The sequence below is a fragment of the Mauremys reevesii genome, linkage group 7 (genome assembly GCF_016161935.1).
Source record: "Mauremys reevesii isolate NIE-2019 linkage group 7, ASM1616193v1, whole genome shotgun sequence".
In the NCBI taxonomy this organism is placed as follows: Eukaryota; Metazoa; Chordata; order Testudines; family Geoemydidae; genus Mauremys; species Mauremys reevesii.
In genome coordinates, this window is record NC_052629.1 from 116958565 (window position 1) to 116983575 (window position 25011).

Consider the following 25011-nt stretch of genomic DNA (forward strand, 5'->3'; position numbering starts at 1 on the left):
ACGTGGAGTTTTGCCCAGTTATGCCAACATAGAATTTGGATCAGTATCCCCATCATTTCATCTGTTTTATTAGCATACTAAATATGAATGAGTAAAGAGACACTGATGTAACTTGCAAGTAGTGTTAAAGAAATGTCCTTTGAGTGATCGTAACCCATAGTTCCCACCGGTTTCGCACTCCAGCAAGATGTGCAACCACCAGACCATCACACCCCAGGTAAGAAACAACACTGAGGGCTATTGAACACTCTTTAAATGTTTAAATTGAATCAAGACAATATTAAAGCAGCACCGAGATACTTCTGAAAATGTGATTGCAGGGGGGAAACTAACCGATCAATGGCCCCCAAACTCTCACTTGCATCATTGTAGTGGTCTAGTGGTAGGACAGTAGTGGTCAGAGCCTCAGCTGGGGTAAAGGGGAGTCAATAGACCTATACCAATTTACACCAGCTGAAGACCTGGTTCAAAGTTCCACCTGAAAAGAAGTCCTTGGAGTTCTGTACAAACACTAAATTTAGTCTCACAACATGAGTTAATTATATCTGTATGGATAAACTAAGGCAGAGAGAGATTACAAAACTTTCTTAAAGTAGTAAAGGGTGAAACTGACCCCTGTGCTAGGGGGCAGAACAGGTCTATGCATCACTTATGTGCCTGTTGTATGGGCTTCAGTGGGTCTTGTGGGATGTAAGAGGTGCGTAAGCCTCCTCCTGGCTCCAAGCACAGCAGTCGGTTTCACCCAAAGTGATTAGAGCGAGGACTATAACCCAGGAACTGACACTAGAACGATTTTCTTTGTGTAAAATTCACATTTTGTTCCATGACATTTTCACACAAAGATCTACTGTTTCAGTCAGCTCAGCTCTGCACACATGCATCCCCCTCCAAATGTAACTTCTGTGAAAACTGAATGAACTGGCTTCCTCGCTCCTCCATCAAAAGTGTGAAAAATGTGACTCTCCAGCCTTTCCCCAAAATATCCCCTTTACACTCTGAAGTTCTTATATATTAGTAACATTTGGGCAAAAAATAGCTTTTTTTGGTTCATTTTCTTACAAATAGTGTGTACATCTCTAGTCCTGACTTTTAATCCCCTGCTCTAACCAATAGATCTTCACCCTACAGTGAAATTGAGCCCTGTGCAGTGGGTCAGAACAATGTCAGCACTTAACCACAACATAGGGTTTAAGTAGTAGATAAAGACTTCTGCACAGGCGTAAATTTAACCTCCCAAAGAAGGCAGTACATATTAAAAGTGAGTCTTGCTCATATTATGGACCTGATTGTAATAATGATATTTACACCAACTAGTACCTTACTCCACAAGTAGTCCCATGGGGTAAGGTTCTGTGCTGCATCTCTTAATGGCACAATACAGAATTCTTAGCTTGGAGCAGGGCTAAGATGGTTTTCTGGGCTGCTCCTGGAGGTTTAAGCAGCCCTCACTATAACTTAGGGGGTCTAAGGGTACGTCTACACTACGGGATTATTCTGAATTTACATAAACCGGTTTAACAAAACAGATTGTATAAAATCGAGTGTGCGCGGCCACACTAAACACATTAAATCAGTGGTGTGCGTCCACAGTCCGAGGCTAGCGTCGATGTCTGGAGCATTGCACTGTGGGTAGCTATTCCGTAGCTATCCCATAGTTCCCGCAGCCTCCCCCGCCCCTTGGAATTTCCGGGTTGAGATCCCAGTGCCTGATGCGGCAAAAATCATTGTCGCGGGTGGTTCTGGGTAAATGTCGTCAGTCACTCCTTCCGCTGGGAAAGCAACGGCAGACAAGCATTTCATGCCTTTTTTCCCTGGATTGCCCTGGCAGATGCCATAGCATGGCAATCATGGAGCCTGTTTAGCCTTTTGTGACTGTCACCGTATGTGTACTAGATGCCGCTCACAGAGGCGATTCAGCAGCGCTACACAGCAGCATGCTTTTGCTTTTGCATGATATCAGAGATGGTTACCAGCCATATTGTACCATCTACCATGCCATAAATTGGTAATAAGATGATCGTGGCTACCAGTCCTTTTGCACTGCACCATCTGTCATAAGTGCCCCTGGCTGCTCTTAGCCAGGGGCAAAGCAAAAAAAATTGGGAATGACTCCCTGAGTCAATCCCTCCTTTTTGGTATCTAAAAATAGAATCAGGCCTGCCTAGAATATGGGCAAGTGTACTAGAGAACCACTGTATCATAGAACCAGAGAGCACAGCTGCTCTGTGTCAGATCCTGCAGAAATTATGAGCTGTATGCTATTCACATGGGGTGCTCCTGCAACAACCCCACCTGTTGATTCCGTTCTTCCCCCAGCCTTCCTGGGCTACTGTAGCATTGTCCCCCCACTTGTGTGAAGAAGTAATAAAGAATGCAGGAATAAGACACACTGACTTGTTAGTGAGAAATGAGTGGAAGGCAGCCTCCAGCTGCTATGATAGTCCAGACAGGACAGTAAGGAGTGTGGAGGAGAGGAGCCCAGCATCCCTCTGCTAGTCCAGGGGCAATTGAATCTTTTCTTTACACATGAAGGGTGGGGGCTGATGGAGCTCAGCCCCCTGTTGCTATGATGACTATGGTTATCAGCCATACTGTACCATCTACCACGAAAAATTAGGACCAGGCGCCCTTGATTGACCTTACCGATGCTAGTCAGCATGGTTACCAGTCCTTTTGCACTGCCCCATGTGCCAATAGGCTGATGATGAGGACAGATACCAGCCATATTGTACCATCAGCCATCCATAGGGTGGGGGGAGCAAGGATGTTGGCGTTGAGTGCTGCACCATCGCGTCTATCTGCAGCATTCAGTAAAGATAGGGTGACATGTAAAAGAGTCAAGAGAGGATTGTTTTCCCTTTCACTTCTGGGGGTAGGTGGGGGGGTGCGTAAATTGCCTAGCTATGCCCTGACCCACCGCGGACACTGTTTTTGACCCTAGAAGCATTTGGAGCTCAGCCAAGAATGCAAACGCTTTTCAGAGACTGCAGGAACTGTGGGATAGCTTGAGTCCTCCAGTCCATGAGCGTCCATTTGATTCTTTGGCTTTCCGTTACGCTTGTCACGCAGCAGTGCGCTGAGTCCCTGCTATGGCATCTGTCTGGAGATTTTTTAAAAATGATTTTGAATTTCGTCTTCTGTAACGGAGCGCTGATAGAACAGATTTGCCTGCCCTTACAGCGATCACGTCCGCATCGTCCATGCGGGAGCTCTTTCTTTATTTTGATTTTTAACTGCATCACCACACGTGCTGATCGGAGCTCCACGCTGGGCAAACAGGAAATATTCAAAAGTTCGCGGGGCTTTTCCTGTCTACCTGGCCACTGCATCCGAGTTCAGATTGCTGTCCAGAGCGGTCAGTGGTGCACTGTGGGATACCGCCCGGAGGCCAATACCGTCGATCTGCGGCCACACTAGCCCCAATCCAATATGGTAATACCGATATTAGCGCTACTCCTCTCGTTAGGGAGGAGTACAGAAACCGGTTTAAAGAGCCCTTTATACCGATATAAAGGGCCTCTTAGTGTGGACGGGTGTGGCGTTAAATCGGTTTTACGCTCCTAAAACCGGTTTAAACGCCTAGTGTAGACCAGGCCTAAGCATATGTCTACAGTGTAAATTGGGTGCGCTGACTTCCGATTCTTTACAAGAGTCCAAACCTATTTAATTTACCTCCCGATGGGAGGGTATGCTACACTGCAAACTAAGGTGTGATTGTGGTGTGGGTAGGCTAACAGCTAGCCAACAGAGGTAACAATATGAGTCAAGATGTCGTGACATGAACTTCACTGCAAATAGCAATCTGAGTGCGCACCCCCAGTGCACTACATCTCTACCGTTGTTACCCATTTTAGTTTAAAGTTAGCGCAGGTATGCCTACCCACACTACAATCTCACCTTAGTTTGAGGTGTAGACATATCCTAAATTCAGGAGGTTAATTAAACAGATTAGGACTCTTAAAGTTTCAGAAATCAGTGGACCCAAATCTGCTCACACACCCATAAACGGGCTTTCCAAATTAAGCTGAAGGCAGGGATTTGGTCCAGAAGCTTTCACTCTCTCTTTCCAGCATGAATTATGGTAATGGGTTTGGAGAGTTTTATAAAAGACTGCTGGTGAAGTAGGACCTTTCAGGCCTATTCATACAGCAACAAATAAAATAGCCAAATACCTACACAATGAATGCTGTAATCTTAGCTGATGCTATCCAGATAAGAATGACAAGAAAAAGAAGACATGTTAAAACTGATGCTACTGATCCCAGAGGGTTGGAATTCCTGGAAGGTGCCATGTCAGCTTCAGGACTATGACCATATGAATTAATTAAGACAACCCTTCCTTTAAGTTGTAAAACAGTAGATTTAAAGACTCTCCTCCAATGGAAATGGAGTATATGAAATGTAGAATGATTCCAGTTCACTGCTCCTAATGGCAGTTTTATAAACTGAGTAGTCCTTGACCTCTGCACTGCAGACCCCTTGGAAATGAAAAAAAATCAACTACAGTCATATAGTATGACTGTACAGTATCTGAACAAGAAGGCACACTATTCTCCAGCAATAGGAAGATATTGAAAAGTCTGAAAGTCAACTGTAAAAATGGTTCCCTCTCTGTTAAGTATTGTTTCCTTTCAGTTCACATTTGCTCAGTAGCCAGGAAAAACTAGTTGTTCTAACTAACATTTTGGTAAACAAGCCAGGATCTGAAAACAGGCTATGTTAGAATCAGAGATCATGGATTATTAGGGTTGGAAGGGACCTCAGGAGATCATCTAGTCCAACCCCCTCAAGGCAGGACCAATCCCCAAATGGCCCCCTCAAGGGCTGAACTCACAACCCTGGGCTTAGCAGGCCAATACTCAAACCACTGAGCTATGTTCTTTTTGTCTCATGCATCAATAAAGATTATGCAGGCCCAATTCTGCCCTGTGCAACTTTTTGGTCTTTAAATTTTGCCCTTGGTTGCACAGGTATAACCAAGGGCAGAATTCTGCACCAGAGCTACAATTTAATTGACAATTTTCTTGGTGATGTGTAATCCAGAATAGACTCCAACTCACATTTCCTTAGTCCTCTTGGGTGTCAACAATTAAAGCCTGCAGAATTTGGCTCAAGTGCGCTTACAAGCTGCTGGACCAAGATCTTACTGAAGCAGTCACCAATTTTACTGAAGCAAAGGAGTCGTTCTGGCTTACAGCGATCTAAATTTGCCCCAGTATGTTTAAAATTGCCAATGGAAACCATCTTTGACTCTGTACATTGCAGACAGAGAGACAGCCAGGCGTTCAGGAGGCAGCGAGAGCCAAACATTCCATTCACAAGGTGTCTCAGTATAAGCCCTCTCACCTCAGTTAAGAAACTATTAAATGCGAAACAGGTCTGTTGTACTCCAGTAGAAGCCAGAAAGACGCACGTATGTGAATCGGCACAATAACTATGCTGGATTATAAAGAACATTTACTGCCAATAAAAGTGGTGAGTATTTCAGAAGACTCATAATAGAATTGTTAAAGATCCTGAATATAAATCCTCTCTCTAACAAGAATTTCTTGGTATTTGACTCTAGTACAGAGCTGGGCAAACTACAGCCTGCGGGACTGTTTTCCCTGGCCCCATAGCTCCTGGCCCAGGAGGCTAGCCCCCGGCCCCTCCCCTGCTGTTCCCCCTCCCCCACAGCCTCAGCTCGCTCCGCTGCTGGCACAGTGCTCTGGGCGGCGGGGCTGCGAGCTCCTGGGGCAGTGCAGCTGCAGAGCCTGGCCTGACCTGAGCCACACCTGAGCTGCACGGTGGTGTGGCTGGTTCCAGCTGGGCAGTGCAGCTGTAGCGCTGCCAGCCACTGGTGCTCCAGGCAGCGTGGTAAGGGGCTAGGGGGGTTGGATAGAGGGCAGGGGAGTTTGGGGGGTGGATAGGGGTTGTGGCACTCAGAGTGCAGGGAACAGGGGGGTTGAATAGAGTCCCAGGGGGGCAGTAATGAAGAGGAGGAGGGGTTGGATGGGGCAGCGGGGGCAGTCAGGGCAGGATTCCGGGTAGTCATGGGACAGGGAGAAGGGGTGGTTGGATGGGGCAGAGGTCAGCGGGGGGGGGGCGGAAGGAGAGGGGGAGGTTGGATGGGGTGGGTTGGCAGTCAGGGCAGGGGTTCCAGAGGCGGTCAGGAGACAGGAAGCAGGGGGTGGATAGGGCAGGGGTCCTGGGGGGGATGCTATCAGGGGGCAAGAAGCAGAGGGAGTTGGATAGGAGGCAGAGCACAGCCTCCCCTAACCAGCCCTCCATACAATTTCCAAAACCCGATGCGGCCCTAAGGCCAAAAAGTTTGCCTGCCCTTGCTCTAGTACATCTATCATTTCCAGTAAGCTGTTTGCTTTTCTTCTAAGGTAAAGGGGAGCATACAGTTACTTTCCTTAACCAATGGAAACATTTTTGAAGGCACAAAAAACAAATAATAACTGGCACCAGTTGTACTCTGGGATAATTGTACTGACTTCAGTGGGTAGCTTTTGATTTATACTGGTCTCAGGGGAGGATAAGGCCTGATGAAGCCACACATATTGTGTGTGTATCTGAAGGCTCACTACTGTGAAAAAGCAGTCTGCACTCCTGTTAGTGAGAACTGTCACTGCCTCACTGAGGTTTTCCTAAAATTCATTTAGAAATCTTTTTTATTACTTAAGAGATAACCCCTCAGAAATAATCTGCTGTATAGGCGAGATTCTCAGCTGCACCCAGCCTGAAGGGGAGCGCTAAATAAGTTGGTGGCAATCACGCCAGCATAGGTTAGAGCAAGCTAGAGCCTGCTCTAAACTACTGTACCTGGTGATGGACCCCATTTCATGAATGAGTTTATAGTCCTGCAAATAGGCTTCAGATGCGTACTATCCAAAGTAAACTATGCATCTTTTCCAATGGAAGTCCACTTTCATCCATTGGCAGGGAAGTATTTCAGTGCTACACCTGCATATTTTTACCATTTAAGATTTTTTTTTCATAGTTCAAAAGTTTGTCTCTTCACAGCTACAATTTTCAGAAAATTGTTTTCAGCTTTTCCAGGTTATGTATTGATAAGTAGAATGAATCAGGCAGTGTCAGTCATTAGGAGGAGTGTCCCTGCGACAGTTAAAGTAACAAGACCTGATTGAATTCCTCAAAATGAAAAATAAATTAGAGCTGAGGCACTGATCAGTTTTTATGGAGGTTCAAAGGTCTCCCACTTTTCTTTTAATAAAGTAGGGCCTTATTCACTACAGGTGGAATTTATCCCTGTGCAAAGGACCAACATAAGATCTATGCATGATTTAAATACCACTTAAGTGGTGGGCAAGCTTTGGCAGGCCCTCTCCACAAGATGATTTTCACCCTACTTAAGGCAGCAGCCTCTTCAGGTTTCTCGATTTTCCCTCTAGTTTCTGGATTTAATCCCAATGAACACATTCAAACAACATGCAAAATTAGGTAAATGTTAAATTCAGACAGATAGTTTATTGTCTTCTTAATGCACCCATGACTGCACTGTCTAAGAAGATAATGTTATATATTCTTACACACACATTCTATATAGACACACTCCAGAAATCTGTGTAACAAAAACCTTTGTGTCAACATGTTGACAAGCTCCAGAGATAAAAAAGTAGATGAATTCTTCTCTGTTGAGCTCCTCCAGCCAAATAAAAAAGGTTTCAGTGCTGATGATGCATCTTTGAACTGATTACTAACACAAATTAAGCTTCCCTACATCGTTGCTGAAATTTGCCCATAAGCAATTTGAAAGGAAAGGAAATATTGTTCCAACATTCGCAGAAGATGCAGGTGCCAAGTTTGCTAAAGTTTTTAGAGATTAAGTAGATGTGATGGGTACACAATTTAGCAGTATCACTGCATCCATAATGAAAAGGAAAATATGTACTCTGCTTCAATATGATCATGTAAGTAGGGTCTAGAGAGTAAAATAATACAGAGCCTATTAATCTCTTCCCATTGAAGCAAACCAATCAGGAATAAAATTTAAGGAGAGAAAGGTCCTGTCTATTTGGTAATTTATAGAGGGCAATTTTCTAAATAAAAAGTATTGGATCAAACAACACATTGAAAAGCAGTTAGAGGCAAAAAACAAAAACAAAATAGCTTTATGCCGACGGAAAACAGACAATGTGTGTGGGCAAAAAGGAGATCACATAACCTACAGGAACCCACAGACATTTGGATGCCAAAACCAAAGTTTGAATCTGCAAATCTCCTTCCTATTCCCATAGCATATATAAAACAAGTAAATTATATTAAATACAATCACTGTGTTAGCTGCATGCATATTTTTCAGTTAATTGCTATTCAGTCTTTACAACTAATGAGTAGAGTTTTTTAAAATGTATTTTCTGTGCAACGTGGGGGAGATTTTGGACCTGCATACTTTCATTTAATTTAAAACAGAATATCCCTTTGGCCCAAAGCAGAATCATTTATCTTCCAACCTTTGGTTATTCAGATACAGAACCCCGGTTCCAACCACCCTTATTTTGCAAACTAAAAAAAAGACCCAATGAGACTTTCCAAAGCCAAATGCAAAATTATACTGGTATTTCCCATTTCTGTTTTTCCAAGTATTATTCCAGTTGGTGAAATTTACCTCTGTGTGCTCAGAGCCAGCACAAAGTCCATGCATCAATTAATTCCCACTTAAGCCTTCGTGAAGGCCCTCTGCACAGGGCTGGCTCCAGTTTTTTTGCTGCCCCATGTGGTGAAGTGAAAAAAAAAAAAAAGATAAAGCCACGCTTGGCAGCACTTCGGCGGCAGCTCTATCGCGCCGCTTCATTCTTCGGCGGCAGTTCAGCGGCGAGTCCTTCCCTCCGAGAGGGAGTGAGGGACCCGCCGCCAAATTCCCACCAAAGACCCGGACATGCCGCCCCTTTCCATTGGCTGCCCCAAGCACCTGCTTCCTTCGCTGGTGCCTGGAGCCGGCCCTGCCTCTGCATGGAGATGAATTTCAGCTACATAGGGCTTAAATACCAAACTGATAGTGCTGCATAAAAGGCATAAAAGCCTAGGATACATTCTCATGTTATTCCAATTATGCAAAGGCAAGCCTGATTTATCTATATACACCCATTAGTTGCTTTTCCTGAGACCACCTTCACCCTTCCACCTTGTGAGTTAACACTCATTTTGCATACCCATTGAATGCAAACTGGTACAACTTACACTACTTTATTATTAATGGGCCACACCACCTTGAATGGTCCCATAGACTATGTGCTAACTGTCTGTACTAAACAATCTGTTCCATCTTGTATTTTGCTGTGACTCTTGGAGTACCTTTCCCAGACCTGAGGAAGGGCTCTGTGTAGCTTGAAAACTTGCCTCTCTCACCAACAGAAGTTGGTTCAATAAAAGATATTACCTCACCCACCTTATCTCTCTAATATCCTGGGACCAACATGGCTTCAACAACACTGCATACATATTGCCTGCAAATTGAATCTTTCTTTTCTTCAGATTCTGACTAGCATTTGCTGAGTTGCAATCCTCTCCAATACTTTTTCATTGTTTTTGCAGGCCATTCTTATATTTTGAGAATTCTTCTATAACACCATAATTAAAAGGATTGTATCAGATTTTAGGAGCTGTGTATTGCTAGCCATTATCAATACTATCTGAGCATCTTCTGCATTAAATAGACTAGCAATAGTGAAGCCCGTAGGGGAGTTCAGGGAGTCTGTGTCTTTCTATTTCAGGTTATAGAAAGATCTGCTTGGGGTAGGGATGATTTTAAGTGGCTAGTGTGAGTTGGTTGTGGTTGAGAATGTCACTCTCTTTATCGTGATAAAGTTTTATCAAATACGAAAGCTCTGCAGCATTTCCTAAAGGTGCTCAGACTCTAGATTTGTCTAATCTCCTCTGGAAGTTCATTCCACAGCTGGATCCCCTCAAATGAGAATGCTTTGTCCCTGGCTCTCATGTGCTCTGCCTTGAGCAATGTGATCTGCACTCACCCAGAGGAGAATTTATGCACAAAAGAGATATAACATAAGCAGCAGTGCAAGCTTCTCCACATTGTTCCAGCCCTGACCTGCAGGGAACCTCCAGTAGTCATGAAAGGATAGTATAGTCTCCATGCCTTAAAATGTTTTCATGTAAAATAAATAAAATATAAAACTAAGCAGTGGTTTTACAGTATGACACAGCAGTATTACTTGCATTAGGCCAATTTACCACTTATGATAGCAGTAATAGCACTAAAAGCCAATAAAAACGGTCTGTTCGTTCAGAGATTGGCTTTTATGGCTTATTCTAAATATTATCAAGTGAATCAAAAGCTGTCATTATAGTGTCTAAAAAGCCTTCGTACCTTGTAAGCAAACAGTGTGACTTTGACAAATAATCATTAATATGCCTGTGTGAGGCCAGGGCAAAGAAAAGAAAGAAAAAGGAAAACCCAATATTTCAGCTAACATAACTCATTAAGATAATTTCAGTTAGATTTTAAATAAGACAGTTTTATACATAAAATGCCACATTTTCCCCAAGATTTTTTCATCTGTGTATAATTTTCAGCCAACCAAAAATGCTTAGCTAGGACAACAATGAGGCGTTTAGCTGGATATTGTGACTTAGCTTCATCAGCTCTGGAAAATGCTTAGGGCTAGATTATGCGTTTAGGCCCAAACCTGAGCAAGGGGTAGCACACAACCCCAGGAGGCATTTTGTCTCACAAGCATTACACTGAGGCACTCTTCCCCAGCCCTCTTCTTGCTCCAGGAGGGAAAGTACGCTACTGCAACCCTTCAAAGAGTGTAGTGTATTTCCTCCCTTACACCTGCCCGGTTAAGCTGCCCAGCAAGAAGGAAGAGAATAACCAAGGGTCCAACAACTACCAACCACTGTCCAGCCACTTTCTATCAATTTGCTTATAAGAGAGGAGTATCCCAAGAGCAGGGCTGAGTAGGCCTAACAAAGGGATGGGAGATTTACTCTCTCATGCTGCCCTATGCATCTGAATAAGACAAGCTGTTACATATTTGATTGAAACTCCACCAGACCCAGTCTCAGCCATCTACATTTGTCATTTCTAGCCTTCGAAGCCCTGACCACACTATACCTCGAAGTGCAGTACCTATCTTGAAAATATGTATCTTGTTCTGTGCTTGCAACTGACTTGCAAATACAACCGTCGCTAGCATGACTGCTAGCACAATTTCCCTAAGCAGTTTTGACAGGGAAAACAGCCATGCTACTGCACTTCTACAGACCACCATAGTGTGGGACCATAGCATAGCTTCTTAATACAATTGTATCACTGTGTAACCAGGTTAGGTGTGCACAGTTGTTAAGCCTGAAGTTTCAGAAATCTGGAGATTTTACTCACGTGACTTAATTTGCCTAGTTGATTAACATGCATCATCTTGTTTACACAGATGGCAGCAAATGTCCTGCTTATCAGGATGTAAGATGGATGAGGCTGCAGCCTGGAATGAGCTTTAAGGACACAGGAATTGCTGTGCTCCTGCTGACTCGCCTGGTGCCCTGGTAACTCTGGTGGCTCCTAGAGGCTCTGCCCTTCTTGCTGTTTGTCCTAAAAAACTGTGGTGGGGTGCTAGGGCTGCTGCTTGCCCTGGGCTGGGGCGTGGACGGGTAGGCTGGCACCTGAAATCAGCTGGGGGAAGCTCTGGCTGAGCTCCTAGCTCCAGCTGGGTACCTAGGCCTGGCTGCTCGTTACCCCTTGCTTAGGGGCTCTAGCTGTCCTGCCTACTGCTCCTAGTTATAGCTGGCAGGCCCCTGGGGTCAGGGAGAAATGGCTGATTCATGTCACGGTAGCCATAGTTCCACTCTATGATTAAAACCTTCGGGGCGGGGGAGGGCAGTTAGAGTCTAAAGTCCTTGAGGACTCTAATCATAGAGACCCTGTCTAGAGGAGCAGCCTAGAGTGTCTCCTCAGCTCTCCAAGCTGGGTGTGGGTTAAGTCCCTAGGCACAGGCCTCCCAGCCAAGCCCATAGCCTGAAGGGTCTGGGTCTAGGCCGTGTTACCATAGCAACACCCTTACCAGGCCAGTTGGACAGGGCCATCATTGCAGGTTCCTCTCTAGGCTCCCCTTCTTGTTTTGTTGGGTTTTTCCTTATGAAGGCCCACTGCAAGGAGGTGAATTTCAACTTAAATACCAAACTGATAGGTGCTGGTTGGGGTCCCTCTCTATCCCAGTAAACACTTGAATGATCCCAAGTGGCAGGGGCTTTGGACATCTCTCGTGTTCAATCAGATAAAGATATTGAGTACAGTTTACATGCAAGTTTCTGTGCAGAATGAACCAAGCTGAAGCCAGGATCAATCCATTTATTTTTTTCACTTCTGAACATCGTCATTCACATAGAGTCAGATTTCGTGGCCTAAAAGGACCATTATGTTCATCTAGACTGACCTCCTACTGAACATAGACCATAGATTTCATCCAGAAATTCCTGCATTTAGGCTAACAAAAGCAGGTTGAACTACAGCATATATTTTAGAAAGACATCCCAACCTATTTTAAAGATTCCAAGAAACAGATGTTAAATGGATTAACAAAGGAGGTGATAAAGTGGCTAGTTACCCTCATTGTTAAAAATGCAAACTGCATAAGTTCTCAAGTACACTTCACGTCCCATAAATTCACTGGGAAGTTGACATTGGCCCTTATTTGACACACAATATCACAGTGGAGACCAATCTAGCTGCCCCATCTCACTTAGTCTTTCTCTGACTTGTGTGGTAAGAAGATCCAGGGCAGGTGCTTGCTTGATGGTAAAATAGTTCATTGTGCTCATTGCGGGTTCAGGGAAATCCAGGGAAAAACATTTCCCAGGATGGCTTGGTCTGGAGGTAACATGGGAAAGATTCTTACTCAGTGTGAGGTACAGCAAGTGCAGGGTGCATCACTCCCAAGTACATCCTGTTGTCTGGTTTAAAAGAAGCCAACATACCTCTTATTCTTGGAGATGTGCTAGTACAGAGCTGTTAATACCAGCTTTGAAGGACTAGGCCCCATTGGCAGAGCTGTATAGCTTGGTAGAGTCTGGAAGGAAAGATGTAGTTTTCTGCCCAGTATCACTTTTTGTGGATTTGTGCCTCCTGAGTTCAAACAGCTCCAGAAACAAAAAGTGAAACTCAGCTGAAACCACCATGTTTACTTCATTTTATTTCAGGGTTGGAGAGGGAATGGAACAGGTTCAGGAAAGGAGGCAGGACTCCTCCCAGGAAGATGGAGAGGAAGGAAGGTGCTAAAACAGAGTTTACTGACTCATAAATAACAGTAAGGTGTCTGATCCTTTTTAATGCTCTCTGAGTTCATGCAAATATCTCAGTGTACCTAGTAACCATTTATCCACATTACAAACGCTGCCCACAGACTGAACACCTGCTGTTCGGTGCCCAGGAATAAACTGCCCAGCAGAGGTAAAGTAATTCAGGACTGAGGAGTACAGGCTGCCCGTTGAAGATGGTAATACCAGTGTCGCCTATCTGTCACTTTCAATAGCACTCTCCAATCATGATTAATCTCCCCTTCCTCTATCTCAAAAGTTACTACAAAGTTAAGAGGTAAGAGAAGAGTCTAACTCTGTGAAGGTTTGAGAGCTTGGGAAGTTTGAATTCAATCTTATGAATTTGATGTGCGCATTGATCAGGTGACTAGCTCGTATTCAGCTATTAGCCATGATTCTCTCTTTTACGGTGAAATTCTTCCCAGTGCAGAGGAACAACACAACTCCAAAGCACACTTAAGCCCCATTTTAAGCTCTGTTTTGAAGACTCTGTGCTAGGCACAATGGCGAGTTTCATCCCTAGAGCTAAAGCTGCATCACACCACTGCCACATACAAAGCCCCAAATGCAGTGGAAATACAGAATTTTTGTTACAGTGGCAGGAAAAAGAGTCAGCACAAGAGATTCAACTACCTGTTGCACACCACAAGGCATTGGTCCAGGGTGACCGGATGCAGGAGTGTTGAGAGAGGCGTTGAGGGCCACATGAGTATGGAATATGATTTTAAGCAGAGTTTTATGACAGAGGCCCCGATTCAGCAAGATACTTAATTCAGTGGGATTTGTGCATTTAAAGTTAGGCACATGCTTAAGTATTTTGCTGAATCTGGGCATAATAGGATAGGAAGATGAGGAAGGCTGTAATACTTCTGCCAATAGGCTGTAATAAGAGTCTGTGGCCCTTAGCACCTTCCCTCTGATTTTCTGAGGGGGTAGGTATGAATCTGTCCTCCCCTGACTCCACCTGTGTAAATCCATTGTGGCTTTGCCCAGCAGCCCAGAACTTGGCCATATTTTCCATTTTTCCTCTTTAGTGAGACATATTGATATTTTTACCTATGTGTATTTTGTTTTGTTAATGGGAACTTTTTCAAATACGGTGTGGTATGGGATTATACATTCATTATTCTCAAGAGCACCATGTACACTGTACCATTAAGACACTAGCAAAACTGCAGATCAGGGGCTTGGAGTCTGGCAAATAAGCCCTTCCAAGCTCATTGCTCTGTGCCCATCAGGCTTGGTTTGGCTCCTCTTTAAAACTTTGTGCTGACTGAGTTCCGATTGCTCCAGCCACATGTGTCACAAAGAGGCTGAGATCACTGAGCACTCTGCTCTGGGTCAGTCAGATCAAATCAGGGTGAAGTCGTGGCCATTCGCTTAAAAAACAAAAAAGCACTGGAAGCAACTGGGCATTTGCTAAATCAAGGTGGAGTTCTACTACTAGAGGAAGGGCACTTATTGTTTTATATGTGCTGCTTTCAACTATACCTTTAACTTCCTTGGGTTTTTTTGCTGGCTTTTACAAAAATGAGAGGCAATTTTACACAAGTAAAGGGCTGCCATTTTACCATGAAAAAGCTGCTTTACGCCCTGAGGGGCAAAGGGGAGGGGAAGGGGATTCAGGATTTTGCCCTTTGTGATATTTCACTTTGTCTGCGCCAAAAAAAGAGAAGCCTTTGCTAATGGAAACAGACGCATTTCAGCTTTGATCAAATTCATGAGTAATTGTGAAAAAGAAAATCTTAGGTTGTGCCCATGAATATTCAGTGAGGGGGAACACGTAGTAATTTTGCATAGTTCTACTGACTGAACAGTTTACAGCTCTGCGTAGAGAACTTTAAACAATTGACTTTTCCAATAAGACAGGTGAGAAGACACTAATAATGCTTTACACCTTCCACTATATGATGTCAATGTACTTGGCTGACTTTAACTAGCTAAGCCTCACACCTTTGAAGGTTGGCCTGAACCAAAATTTTGGAAACTTGAGTGAAAGTCTGTTCCAGATCTGAACTGTGTGGCTGGATCCTATTTCTATAATGAACCAAATCAAACCTTACAGGTGAACCTTCTCGAACCCTGAGGAAGTTCAGATCAAAACTTTGCAGCCCATCTATAACCTTTATCTTATAGGTTGAGAGACTGAAGCACAGAAATGCAAACATTTAAAAGTGGCCACTGATCTTGTTTACCTCATTTTAGAGTGCCCATCTTGCACCTTATTTTCAGAGATGTCGAGCACTGCAACTCTCACGGACTTCATTTGGAGTTGTAAATGCTCTGACAGTTAGGCCCTCTGTGTTTTAAGTTGGTCAACCAAAACTTGCGCCACCCAAAATCACTGGCCCTTTTTCGAAAAATGTGGCCCAACAGCACAAGGAGCTAAAACTGCCACTGGCTTCAATGGAAGCAGGATCGAGCCCAAAGTGACCTAGTGTCAGTACGGCATTATTAGATTCTAGGTTTCCTGATTCTCAGTCTCATACCTCAGTCAGGACTCCTCTTTACTTCAATGGGCTTTGGATCAGGCCCTTAGTGCTTTCAGGAAGGAAAGTTTGGTTATTTCAACATGAACTGGATGAAAATACAGCCCTCTCTGGGTAGGAGATGTATACAGGTTAGGAAAAGTCCATTTCCAACCTCTGCTGTAGCTACACGTTCTCCTCCTTGCTAATACCACTCAGTGTTTGTTTCTCTCTCTTTCTATTATTTAACTCTTGAATATTTTGGTATACAGGTTCCATGAAAAACACTATATAAATAAAAGCCTAATCCTGCAAGGAGCTCAGCACCCATGCTTTGAATGCTGGGAAAACTGAGGGCAGTGAAAGGGCCCTGTAGTGTTTGCAGAAAGGACATTTGCCCTGCACACACACACAAATATGCCCCATCAATTAAACATACTTAACCTGCTGATTTTCAGTTACAGCGTCGCTCTACATCATCGAGCCATGATGCTGCGCACTGTGATAACTGTGTTTGCTCTGCAGCTAAGATTATTCTAGCAGTTGCTTTGGAGGAAGGCCATCTTCATCCTCGAGGCAGTGTATGCTCTCCTGTATCCAATGTCAACTAGTATTATTAGCATGTCTCTTTTAGCGGCTTATTCCCATTAATTTGTAATAATATACAAACCCATTCAAATAAATAATTGCACAGACTGAATAAAAAAGCAATTTATACTAGTTTTTTATCTGAGACAATTTTTACAAATAGTTCTTTTAAGTAGTCTTAATAGTATCTCTTTAATATAGCCATTACAATTCACCAGAGTTCAAGAGCAGAGCAAATTTACATCTGTTAAAATAATGGAATTGACACTGATATTACATCATTGCTATTTTAAATAATCATTCTTCATAATTCCAACCTATATGCCTCAAGTTGAAAATAAAAGACTTGATCCTGCTCCCATCAAAATCAATGGCAAAACTATTGACTTCCAGGGAAGCAGGATCTAGCCCTAAATGTGAGGCCTAAATTGACCTTACTATTTGGATTTGACAGCGTTCACTTATGTAGTAAAGAAGAATAATTCTCTTCACTGAAAGAATTTCTGGGTGAAATTCTATGGCTTGTGTTGTGCCATGATAGATGATCAAGTGGTCTCTTCTGGCCTTACAAATCTACGAAGCTAGGTAGACAAGTGTGAATTTCAAGAGAATAATAGTTATCTAATTTTATCCTTTTTAAAAAAAAAAAACCAGGAAAACAGTATTTTATAGCTGTATTTTGTTTTGATTTTAATGGAATTTTGCTTCCTGATGATTTCATTGGGGTTTTGTTTTAAGATCAGTGTAGTTTGAAATTTCACAAATTCACCTTCTCTCAGTAAAATGTCAGGAGTGTCACTGGAATTAGGCAAATATTTACCTGCAAAAATAAAAACTAAACTAAAAAGGGGCTGAAATGAAAGATAAGGTGATGTGTGAGGATCTTCAGTAAGCTATGAATGCACAGTCACTGTAGACGGCATAGCTTGTAAGAGACTAGTATTATTGCTGAGGAGAGTGAAATGGGTTTCCAACATTTTCAAACATAAATCATACATAGGAAATGTAAAACCATAGCCCTTTCTTTGATCAGGGAATAAAGTGAAATGTTAACTTCAGGAAACCCAGTGTAGGATGATGATAATTTTCAAGACTATATAAAATTGGCGAATCATGGCTTGTGGTTAAAGCGCTGGCCTATGGGACAGATGAGCAACATTCAGTTCATGGCTCTGCCACTGAATTCCTGTGTGAGCTTGTACAAATGATTTGATGAGGGAAGCAACCTAATGACAGAGGATGTGGAAAAAGCCATTTTTTTTTTGCCTCTGTCTTCGCGAACAAGGTCAGCTCCCAGACTACTGCACTGGACAGCACAGCATGGGGAGGTGATGACCAGCCCTCTGTGGAGAAAGAAGTGGTTCGGGACTATTTAGATAAGGTGGACTAGCACAAGTCCATGGGGCCGGATGCGCTGCATCCAAGGGTGCTAAAGGAGTTGGTGGCTGTGATTTCAAAGATAATGGCCAATGGCTCTGCAAACTCATGGCGATCAAGGGAGGTCCCAGATGGCTGGAAAAAGGCTAATGTAGTGCCCATCTTTTAAAAAGGGAAGAAGGAGGATCTGGGGAACTACAGGCCAATCAGCCTCATCTCAGTCCCTGGAAAAATCAAGGAGCAGGTCCTCAAGGAATCAATTCTGAAGCACTTAGAGGAAAGGAAAGTGATCAGGAAGAGTCAGCATGGATTCACCAAGGGCAAGTCATGCCTGACTAACCTAATTGCCTTCTATGATGAGATAACTGGCTCTGTGGATGAGGGGAAAGCAGTGGATGTGTTATTCCTTGACTTTAGCAAACTTTTGATACGGTCTCCCACAGTATTCTTGCCAGGAAGTTAAAGAAGTATGGACTGGATGAATGGACTATAAGGTAGATAGAAAGCTGGCTAGGTCATTGGGCTCAACGGGTAGTGATCAATGACTCCATGTCTAGTTGCCAGCCGGTATCAAGTGGAGCGCCCCAAGGGTCGGTCCTGGGGCCGGTTTTGTATAGTATCTTCATTAATGATCTGAAGGATGGTGTGGACTGCACCCTCAGCAAGTTTGCAGATGACACTAAACTGGGCAGAGTGATAGATATGCTGGAGGGTAGGGATAGGATACAGAGGGACCTAGACAAATTAGAGGATTGGGCCAAAAGAAATCTGATGAGGTTCAACAAGGACAAGTGCAGAGTCCTGCATTTAGGATGGAAGAATCCCATGCACTGCTACAGACTAGGGACCAAATGGCTAAGCAGCAGTTCTGCAGAAAAGGACCTAGGGGTTACAGTGGATGAGAAGCTGGATATGAGTCAGTGTGCCCTTGTTGCCAAGAAGGCTAATGGAATTTTGGGCTTTATAAGTAGGGGCATTGCCAGCAGATTGGGGGACGTGATAATTTCCCTCTATTCGACATTGGTGCGGCCTCATCTGGAGTACTGTGTCCAATTTTTGGGCCCCACGCTACAAGAAGGATGTGGAAAAATTGGAAAGAGTCCAGCAGAGGGCAACAAAAATGATTACGGAGCTGAAGCACATGACTTATGAGGAGAGGCTGAGGGAATTGGGATTGTTTAGTCTGCAGAAGAGAAGAATTAGGGGGGATTTGATAGCTGCTTTCAACTATCTGAAAGGGGGTTCCAAAGAGGATGGATCTAGACTGTTCTCAGTGGTAGCAGATGACAGAACAAGGAGTAATGGTCTCAAGTTGCAGTGGGGGAGATCTAAGTTGGATATTAGGAAAAACGTTTTCACTAGGAGGGTGGTGAAACACTGGAATGGGTTACCTAGGGAGGTGGTGGAATCTCCTTCCTTAGAGGTTTTTAAGGTCAGTCTTGACAAAGTCCTGGCTGGGATGATTTAGTTGGGGATTGGTCCTGCTTTGAGCAGGGGGTTGGACTAGATGACCTCCTGAGGTCCCTTCCAACCCTGATATTCTATGATTCTATGATTTCTCTGTGCTGCAGTTCCCATGTGTAAAATCCTCAGACCTCCATAGTCTATTTAGACTGTAAACTCTTTGGAAGTGCCTCCATCTATGTTTATGTAGAGCACCTGGAGCTCCAATCATGGGGTCTCTAGACACTGTTGTTAATACTACTATTAATAAAATGCTGTGTCACTGTGTTTTACTGGAAAATCAAACAGATCAGGTGATTGCTGGAGGTATTTATGTACTATAATACTGCGCATGTTAGATGTTTTTTCATCCCGTGCCAGCTACTGAGTACCCTAGAGAACTGTCTTATTAGAGCTACTCTAATAACGAAAGTAATTTCAGTCTTATTTTATTACCACAGCATTGCCTAATATAAATAAAACAGCTACCATAGCTTAGCAACTTGGAGCCAAATCCGGATCTTGTTTACATCAGTGTGAAACTCCCTTTGTGTCTTGATGCATTACTCCAGATTTAGGTAGATGTGAGAGGGAGAACAGAATTCAGCCCTTTAATATTTTAAAATAAATAAGTAAATCCAGGAATGGGCAGGCTTCACTTTACTTCTTCACAATCCCTTCTGCCTCCCACACTCTTCCCCTCAAACTACATTAAGGTTTTTTTCTGTTTCCACAGCAGGACACCTGCCATGCTGCTTATTTAGGAAAAGGAAAAAATTAGCTTGGATCGTAGAACAATGTCTTAAGAGCAGAGATGATTAGGCAATGGAATGAGCTGCCTAAGGAAGAGTTTGAGGCACTGTCACTAAGAGGTGTTTAAGAAGAGGTTAGAGAAAACACCTAAGGTATTAGCCTACAGGAGAATTTCACTCCATGCAAGGGGTTTAGCTAGTTGACCCATAGGGGCTTTTCCAACTCCATCCACTGTGATTCTTGTTGGCATTGTTCTTCGGATTCAAAACCCAGGCTCATTCAGTTCACGCCTATAGCACTAAGTCAACATGATGGCTAGTAGAAGCCAGCCTAGGGGCTGATGCTGACTCAGACTTAGGGAATCTGATTAGTGATGCACCTCTTAAACAGAAGCTACTACTGTAAATGGCCTTTTTGACCAGTTTGCCTGTTTATTGCTTCACAGTCACATGCACGGCATGCTAATCAGAGAAAGGGGCAGGATAACTGATGGGGAAGGTGGATTATTGGCATAAATCCTTATCGCTCTGAACACAGGACAATTAGCCATTGCTTCCTGGACCTCACTGGTGAGAGGAGGAGGAACGAAATAAGTGCTTGAAATGATCTAAAAGGAAGACTCTGCAGTCCTTGGCCCAAATTCTCCATTCAGTCTGGCTCTTTGGTGCAGTCTTTATGTCAGCTTACATGAGGATTCCCCCTTTATACAGTTGTCTTCCAATGGCACAGAAAAACTTCTGTGCCATCTGTATACAACTGGGGCATAAAGAGTGTTGCCTGGCATTCCTACACACCAGCAAATCCCCTTTTAAACACTCTCAGGGGCATCAGAGAATGTACCCAGCAAAGCTCTGAGCTTAAATACAGTTTTAAAATGAATGAGAGGAACAGAAAATGTAAACACTGTGGAAAATGCCCACTTACTGAAGATGTATATTGCTGTTACTGACAACTGTATTAAGAAAAAAATAGCATGCACTTAAAAACAGCCTCCTTCTCGCTTGCTGATTTTTTGGAGAGAGATGATTTTTAAGAGACTATTAAGAGACAAATTATTTAAGATATGATTTTAAGAGCCTGGTTTTCCTCTCACATTATCCATGTGATTCAGGAGTGACACTGAAATCAGTGGAGTGAGGTTGGTGTTTAACCAGTTTAAATGTGACCCGTATCAAGCTTTGAGACATTTATGGATAAAATGAATCATTCTTATTTTGTGGGAGGATGATCAGATCAGTGAAAAATCAGCATCCAGGGCCTGATTCTCCTCTTACTTACTCCGTTGTAGATCAGGAATAACTGCATGGAGATCAATGGAGTCACACTGGTATAAAATCAATGAAATGAAAGGAGGATCAAGCCTATAGTGCCAGATTCTCAGCAGGTGTAAATGGGTTCACCTCTGCTGAGATCAATAGGAGCTGCACCCATTTACACCAGTTAAGGATCTGGCCCTTTAACTTTAGTTTGTTTACATCCTGAAGCCCTGCATGTAAGTTGTTTTAGGGCATTTCCCTCATTTAAAAATGATTTATTTGACAGTAGTTATGCTATAATCACAAAATACAGCATTTCTGATGACATCACAGCCAAGAAGTAAGATTTTTTTCCACTAGCATCCAGTGACAGATATATGGATATCATCATCAAGTGTGTAAGGTTGAAGAGCCACATCATAAATTACATGGATTGTGCAAATGTGACCACTTCACCTGAACTGTGCCCACAAATCCATCTCCATAGGGACTCCGTAATATTCCAAACTCTGAACAGCTTCTAAGAGCTTCCATTTCAGAAAAGAACAACTTTATGCTATACCACCCCACACTGTCATTATTATCTACATATATATGCACACAATATGTGGTGATGATATAGCCACATATGAACTGCAAGATGGGATCAGATTAGTGGTCCATCTAGTCTGGCATCCAGTCTCTGACAATAGCCGGTATCAGCTGCTTCAGAAGAAGGTTTAAGAAACCCTGGGATAGACAGCCATAATATCCCTGTCATAAATCATGGGAGGAGAAAAAGTGTTTGAAAAAAACCCATCCATGAGGATTAACCTTTTGGAGTTTCTGAGAAATTCTTCCCTCAGGGCAAAGAAGTTTATGGCTATATGGAGGAGGCATGTAAAATGGCAGCCTTAAAACCTGTCTGAACCTAAGGATTTACAGGGGAATCTGGTCTCCGCTCTCTGTGGTTCTCACTGGCCTCTTCCAACCAGAGATCATGCAGCCCAGGCTCCCAGTGTAACTGTACATTGCTCACTTTCTTCCTGGGAATGGGGAGAGTTAAAGCCGCTTTTAAAGAAGAGTAAATTGTGCGCAGCCGCTCCCTGGATCCAACCCAACAACCCCCAACAAACCTGTGCTGCACTGACCAGCTGCATGGCATTTGTACAAAAGGGTTTCCACAGGCTGTGGTGGGGTGGAGAATATGTCACTTCCCTTTCTGTTGATTTTATGGCCATTCATTGTTCCATTGCTCCTGTCCACACCACACAGCAGAGGACAGCATTTGACCTAAAGTAATTTTAGTGTAAAGCCTATTTTTTCTATTAGCACTCTTTGTTGTCATCCAGTCGTGATATTTACATTGATTTAACCCTCAAGCACTGTGGGTTCCTCAGTAGTGTAGTCATTTTACACCAGGCTTGTTAATATCATCTATAGATTCTATGTATTGAATGGTACTGTATATTGTACCCATTTCTGACAAAAAGGACACTTTGCCATTATATGCATATCTGCAAGGCATCTCTTTTCATATCTGTGTCCTGTGGGATCCATGCAAAACTAGAGATTATATTTATTCAGAAATTAAATTAGATTAATAATATTTAAAGTAATTTACAAATAGCAATCAACCTCTGTAATGAAGGTCAAAAGAAAAAGGACACATTAACAATTGAGTATCTCCCCTCCCCTTAAAAATGTTAATACTTCATACCTGTTAATAATCAGGAAAATATCCTTTTCAAGAGTAGCATTTGCAGAAATTGGCAGGATCATTTTGCTAATTCTAATAGGCTTTTAATGAAATAATTTGAAATAAAAAAGCATGGAGACTGAATGCCAATAGAAACATATTGCTGATACAATAAATTGTTAATGTATTTTCTAAATGAATGGTTTAAAATAGCTATTAAAGTAAAGAGAATGAGCTTATGTTTCTAGTAATGACTTCTCTTCTTCAAAAAGAAATCTGTAAATCCCTGACTGCAATTTCACATCCCAAAAGGACCAGAAGTCCTTAGACGGGTGCTTATTGCCTTTATGTTTAAAAGTAGTATACTTGATTTTATGTCATGGTTTTAAATATTTAGATTTACAGTTGTTTATGCTTTTCTATTTTAAATCAAATCCTGTTATTCTCTTTGACTCTCAAAAACAACACTCTCACCCAGTGAGGTCTATTTTTGTACATATACATACATACATACACATACACAATATAAGTACAATTTTATTCATAGGGGTGCATAATGATTCAGGCTGTGATTGTTAATAAAAATGCATTTCTAACCATCAAATTTGAGTCTATTATTCTGAGTTAATTGCATTTGCCCTAAAGAGACTTACAACTGGCTGTCAGCCTATTTGTGTCAGTTTCATTTTATTCATCAGTCAGTCTTGTCTTCCCTCTTTTTGCATCCCATATATTGATCAAATAGATTTGTTAGCGTGCCTCGGCAGCTTTAAAAAAAGTTTATGTTATCCATCAGGTTTATTTGATTACTATATTAGTTTGCATGTTATCTTAATTGATATTTCAATAGCAAATAAATGCCCTGTTGATGGTCCCACAAGATTTCCATTACTCTAATCCAAGTAACTAACTTGTGGCTGTAATGAAGGGAGTGAGAAAAAATACAAACATAAAGCCTATTTTTTAAACGACTGTTAATCTGCAACAGTGCCATGTTTGAGCATTTTATATGACCGAAAGAGAAATAAGTACAGTATGAAACTTGATTTTTATAAACATCAATGCTATACCAATATGTATTTTGCTGCATATAAAACCCATTAACAAAACACACACAGTTGATAATATAAATTAAGATGAACTCAGATCTGGAACAGAGTGTTTTAAGGGCAGTGGGGAATGAAACAAGATTATTTAAGGCATAACACCTTGAAAAAAATTGGGGAAGCTGAAACTGAAACATGAGGGGGAAACAGTGTATTACATGGGCCAAGTTGCTTGTAGGGGAGACAAAAATAGGTACAGGTAATTACTAGAGCAAAGGGAAAGCAGCTAAATGGTGGCCTTTTCTTCAATTTATAAGGATGTGATCATGCTCCTATTAACATCAATGGGAGTTCTGCAGTAAATTGTATAGAAAAAAATCTGAGTTGAAATCTTGACCCCAGTGAAATCAATGGGAGTTTTGCCATTGACTCAAATGGAGTCAAGATTTTACGCCAGTTCTTTTACGAGGCAGAAGTGGTGCAGTCATTTTCCCATTATGAAAACCAGAGAAGCATTGTATACATTTTCATTATCGACTAGAGCATGCAGCTCTGGCTCATGTCAGCGAGCACTTAATCCCTGATCCTGAATCTGCATGGATGGACCCCAGAGTCTGCATGGATCCCTGGGGGTTGTAGCCATAATCAATGCTCTGGGACTACTAGAATGAGTAAGTGCTCACCACTGCAAACTGGGATTACGCAATAAGTGCCCTATTGGCAAGATTTTCCCAACATCAGCTTCCACATTCAGATCCAGATTTGTCAGAAGGGCTCAGCTGTCATTTCAGATCAAACTAATTGGCCAATTTTCAAAAATGTGGTGCATGCTGAGTGGATCTGGTTTAAAAAAAAAAAAAAAAAGATGGGAACATTTTAGCAAAAAATGCATTTTTAGTGAAAATTTTTGTGGCCAGCTCTACAGCTAGTCAAAAAAACAGGCTCAATTTGTCATGAAAATTTGTGAGAAAAACTTGGTTTTAGTTTTCAAAGAAATATGTCAAATTAGAATTTTTTCAACCAACCCTTTTACTGAGGCCTTTTGATAAGTTGGTCATAAGCATCACACTTACAATGCGTGCTATTGGATGCGGAGCACTTTTGCAAACCTGGCCTACTTGAAA

At 42.5% G+C, this 25011-nt stretch overlaps 1 protein-coding gene and 1 long non-coding RNA gene across 2 annotated transcripts in view; one reads left to right on the plus strand and one right to left on the minus strand.

Moving 5' to 3' along the window:
* LOC120369083 overlaps nt 1–8718 on the minus strand; it is a 181148-nt gene extending 172430 nt beyond the window's left edge. Inside the window, exon 1 of the long non-coding RNA XR_005582922.1 lies at nt 8615–8718. This is a non-coding gene — a long non-coding RNA (uncharacterized LOC120369083). The remainder of the gene's footprint in view (nt 1–8614) is intronic.
* The window catches only part of MDFIC2 (MyoD family inhibitor domain containing 2), a 65023-nt gene that overhangs the window by 15150 nt on the left and 24862 nt on the right, over nt 1–25011 (plus strand). The window lies entirely within an intron of this gene.